The 5,623-nt window shown below is 30.9% G+C and overlaps 1 pseudogene; it reads right to left on the bottom strand.

Annotated features, from left to right (window-relative positions):
- Nucleotides 1-4,122: 4,122 nt before the first annotated feature.
- On the bottom strand, nt 4,123-5,269 carry LOC149057770 (uncharacterized; annotated as a pseudogene).
- Between the last annotated feature and the right edge of the window lie 354 nt (nt 5,270-5,623).

Genomic DNA, 5,623 nt, shown 5'->3' on the forward strand with positions numbered 1-5,623 from the left:
TTTCATCCATAAGGATTTCAACCATCTTTCATATGCAGTTACTATGAACTTTTGTGAGCGCCAAGAGTGTTTAAATTGGTGCATTCCACAAATGTTTTATGTGTATAGGGTCTGAAAGTGGATACCTCCGTCATGGCCGATACCAGTATTTAAATTCTCGTTTGCACAATTTATCTGCACGGTTCTTGTGAAAAAAAAAATAAAAGAATATATTGCCATTTTTTCTCTCTCTTTCACACATTTTTTTTTAGCTCCTGTGCTAGATAAAACGCGAATATTTATGGGGTACGAAATAACCAACCGCGGTTCAATTACGACCCTCCACTGCCGACATCCACCAAACCCTATTTCGAAGACATTACCAAACAGAATGAAATTTAATGTTCTCCTTCGTTCTTCTTCGATAGTGTTGAGACTTTACTGGTCTGGTTCTAAACTCATGGTTTTTATGGGAGTATCTTATGTAAATTAATTTGATATATGCAAAACCAAAATGGTGTTAGCAAAGAATTAATTTTAATGATAGAATATGCAAAGCATATATAAATTACTGATAGGAAGGCAGATATATATATATATGGTCGTATACAACTGCAGGAATAGTCACCTAAATCCAAAATATGTTTCATTCTATACTGTTGTTTAGGGCAATAAAATAAGGAACTCAATTTACTTTAAGTTGTATGTAATGTCGTTAAGCCAAAACTAAAACTATACCTAAATAAATGATACTTTCCGCGCCACTTATATATAATTTTAAAAAGCAAATGAATTTATTAAGATATTTATTTAAATATTTTATATATTGTTTTACTATCTCATCATTTTCAAATCTGTACCCATTTAAAAAAACATGTTATTCATAAAAGTTGGAGTACATAAGGTATGTAATGTTTAATATTTAAAGTTCACCTTTTTTCAAAAGTTTAACATAATTTAACCACGAATTTCATCCAGAAAATGCCATCACAATAAAATAAGAATTAAGGCTATTATTAGAAAATAATATATTTATATATTTATAAAACGGCGCGTTGGATATGCAATTTTAATACAATACGTACGAAAGCTACTTAATAATAATATGGTTATTGATGGCAATATTATTCAGAATATCCGTATTTTTTTTAAATTATTATTTTTCATGAGTTGTGAATTTGTAATATAAGAAATAATAATTTTTATTCTGTCACAATTATGTTTTTAATACAATGCGTCTAAATAAATAAGAATAACATACAAGAAACTTTATTCTAATACTATAGATAATACCAATTTATAAATTTATCTTTTTCTGAATTTTGATTTTAAATGTAAACAATGTGGACATAATTGTATTAATTTAAGTTTAAAAGCATGAATATGGTATTTATAGCCAGTGCTAGGTCACATGTTTACTATAAAATAAAATAACTCAACAATTAAAATCAAAAATCATTGGATTTGTTTGTTGCTTCAGTGAAGAATTAAAACATCAGTTTATTTGCAAAGTTATACAAAGCGATTCTCTTTTTTTTCAATAATATATTCAAAATCTGATTTTTAGAATTCCTAAATACACTTAGAGGTTATTTTAAAATTATTGATATTTATTGTTCTACATGAGAAGTGTCCTGTAGAGATACAAACTTCTGTTTTTCAAGTGAGAACTCATTTTTCTACTATAAGTTATTTAGCGGATAATTTTCTTGAAAATGTTGATGTATTTAAATTAAAATATGAACAACTTTTTTTCGAGTTATTTAACTTCATTTACTTAGGATAAGTAAATGTTCCATGATTTTCTAGTGATTGATATAATTTATTAACAAAAATAATTTGTTATAATGGTCAAAGTATAATAAATACTAGATATAATGTTAATTCTATTTTAGATTTTTGCCAAGCAATTTTTTAAGGACTATTATCATAAAGATTTTTGTAACTTAAAATAGTGTGGGAAAGTTTAAAAGTGTTATACCCTCCTCGTTTAAAATTTCAGGGCACGTCACAGATTAAGAAACAACTCGTTCAAATGTTTATTTAAGTTTTATATCAACATTTTCAAAATAATTATTCACTAAGTAAAAAAGAGAGGTTCTCATTAAAAAAATCTGTTTGCATCACCACATGACTCATTAAATACTATTGAAAAATGCAAGAATTAGAAAAAAAGAGGTTTGAGTAAATTTAAAAATTCCAAACCAGAATTTTAATTAATTTATTATAAAAGGGAAAAATAGGTGTGAGCAATAAGCAAGCATTGTGATCTATTCTGTGTCAATAAAATATAATAATATTCTAATTTTTATACTACCTACGTCTTGTTTTCCTCGATAGATGCTGATTATTGATATGTACCTACAGAAACAAAATTTTATAGAAATAAATTTCAGTACCAATATAGTGGCTAGAGTCCATCAATATATTATAAAAAAAAAATACACATTCGGTGATAAATCAGAACTTGATTATACGTGAAGTTACATTAAAAATGTATTATAATAAAATATTCATTGCAGTTGTAGTTGTTCTTATTATATAGATCTAAATAACCTACAATATCATTGTCAAATAAATCATTTATTTTAATTTACGCTCTGTATTACCGCAGTGTTTACAATGTTTATACTCTTATATTTTAGTGATAAAGAAAATAAAACAATGCCATCTATATACAACGATGTCATTCTGTACACTAGGCGTCTGTACGAGTTGTTGCCAAAGAAAAAGAGCAAAGGGTAAAATATATACATATCGTCTTCTTATCTTTCCGGTGTATTCGCATATAAATATATCTCAAAAAGACTATCAAGTGATATACGCACTGAGAATGACATAAATATTTTGTAGTTTCGCTTTTATTTATATTTTTTCAGTTCATATACGATATTCTGGCTCGATTTCTACACGAATAAATTACGTAAATCCATTCTTAAAGGCCTCCATCCTGGACATTAAGAGTACTAACATCTTTTTCAACACCCTAAAAATATACACAAACACATATTTCCCATAAATTCTGCCAAATGTAGTAATTTTTATACAATAATATATATATCGTGTTTTACATACAATATTTTAATTTACAATTGATTATTAAACATTACTACATTAGTACTGTTTTCAATAATTAAATTATATATTTTCTATCGTTTCTAGATGTTATATCAATTTTTAATGAATTCAAAATCAATTTCAACTCTATAGTAGAATCCCAGTTTCAAAATATTGTACTTTATAAAACAAATCGTTGGATCATCTACAAAAATAAAACATTACATAAAAATATTGTTATTCAAATGTACAAGAAAATACTTTTTTTTTTTTATTATTAATTAAAGGCTTCAAACAGTAGCGTAGCCAGGATTTTCACAGGGGGGGGGGGGCAAAAAAAATTTAATAAATAACATTAAAATTCAATATATTTCAAATAACATTAAAATTCATTGTTATTTGATGAACTTATATCCTATTATTTAAACAAAAACCAATTACCAATATTAAAAAAAATAATAATAACAAATGTAAACAGTATTAAGGTACCACATTTATTTTCTTACCGAAATTAGAATTGAATCATTGGAACTCACATCATCTTGTTTCTGTTTTTTAGAGTTATTAGAATTATTAAAATTGAAAATAATTTCCGTTTTAAATTTGAACTAGCCATTTCTAATACTTTACTTAACGTTTGACCGGCAAGGTATACGAATCTAACATTCTAACGTCCGTCGTTATCTTTGTGTTTTGTAATCTCTCTAATTTGCTGTTATAAACTTCTACCGTGGTTGGGGCTTATAAAGGTATCGACGGGTTGCCCCGGTATGGTATCGACATAGAACAATAGTATCATTATATCAGTAGAATCATTTCAACAAAACAATATATATATATTTTTTTTATTGTAACTCCAACCCAGTATAATATAGCCAAAATTAATTAATTTACATATTATTATTATGTATTATATGATACGGTCAATGGGGGGGGGGGGGGGGCATGGCCCCTGTGGCCCCCCCCCCCTCTGGCTACGCCACTGGCTTCAAATACAAATGTTTATTAGCCTACAATGGTTTACATGTTTAATTTATAATATAATGGAGATTTGATAGTTGTGATGTGCTGTCTTTGGTTCTTGTCTTATATGTTGGTTATAAGGTCGGCCATCTTGATGAAGTTTACTATGTTTTTTTCTTGTCCTGGTCCGAGTGCGTCTTTGGGTGAGGAGGTGTTTATTTTTGCTTTTGATCTAGCGTTATGGTAATTGGGGCATTCTAGGAATATATGTTTAACGGTGAGTTCGCAGTTGCATGTTTCACACCTGGGTTTGAGCTCTCTACGCATAAGATAGGAATGGGCGATTCTGGTATGTCCGATGCGTACTCTGGCGATCATGGTCTCTTCATGTCGTGTAAGCTTGACTGGAGGGTCCGGCCATTTTTTGGTTGATGGTTTTATTTGTCTGAGTTTATTGTTTTGGTTGGATTGTTTTTCCCATTGATTCTGTCAGAGGGTGTATAATTTCGTTTTGAGGACGCGTATTACATCATCGTATGTTACATGCGGGTATATTTTGGTGTCCGGGGAGCTAGCAGCTTTCATCACCAGTTCGTCAGCGAGTTCATTACCGGGGATGCCGATGTGAGATGGAACCCACATGAGTTTGATGGATTTGTCGGTTGAGAGGATTATGTTTTGAATGCTTTGGGCGAGGTTGCAATTTGTATGTACGTTGGTTATTGAGGTGACCGCGCTCATAGAGTCACTTAAGATGAGAACTTTAACATGGTTAGAGGAGAGTGCGGTTAATGTGGCTTCAAGTATGGCGAATGTTTCTGCTGAGTATATGCTGGAAAGAGGGTCTAATTTGTGAAGACTATTTTCATCCCTGTGGGTAATGGCGAAACCGGTTTCATTCGTTGTCTGTATAGAAGTGGTAGAAATTTTTGAATTTGGTGTTTATTATTTCGTAGAACGTATTGATGTCTTGCGGTGTATTGTTTTTGTTGAATTTGGTAAGTTCGGTGTTGGCTTCTACGTGATTAGTGTTCCATGGAGGGATTGTTGGGAACGTTTCTTTTGGCTTTATGTTGCTGATGTTGAAGGATATCTCTTCGAGGATTTCGTGAAGCTTTATATAAAACGGTTTGAGGAGGTGTTCGTGGTAGGGTTCTGAGATTGTCCTTATTAAGCCAGTTTGGGGGGTAGACATCTTTTTGGCTGCGAACTTTGTAATTAGGTACTTTTGTCTGATATTCAATGGTGGGCAGTGAGCTTCGCACATCATATTGTCGATTGGACTTGATTTGAAAACTCCGATGGCCATCCTGATGCCGGCGTTTTGTACGGTGTTGAGTGTTTTCAGGGTATTTTGGTTGGCGAGGCTGTAAATGATTGATCCGTAGTCTAATATCGATTGTATCAAAGAGTTGTATTGGATTAAGAGTGTTTTGCGGTCGGCACCCCATTTAAAATGGCTCGCAGATTTGATTATATTTAGTTTTTTGGATGACGTTGCTTTCAATTTTTTAATGTGTTCTTTCCAGTTTAGTTTGTGATCGAATGTTAATCCTAGAAGGCGGAGGCTTTTTGTGTTGGGGAGGGTATTTCCTTGCATTTTTATCTCGAGAATTTGGGTTTT

This window comes from Diuraphis noxia, unplaced genomic scaffold, assembly GCF_037042655.1.
Source record: "Diuraphis noxia isolate RWA-SAM2 unplaced genomic scaffold, SU_Dnox_SAM2 contig0003, whole genome shotgun sequence".
Lineage (NCBI taxonomy): Eukaryota > Metazoa > Arthropoda > Insecta > Hemiptera > Aphididae > Diuraphis > Diuraphis noxia.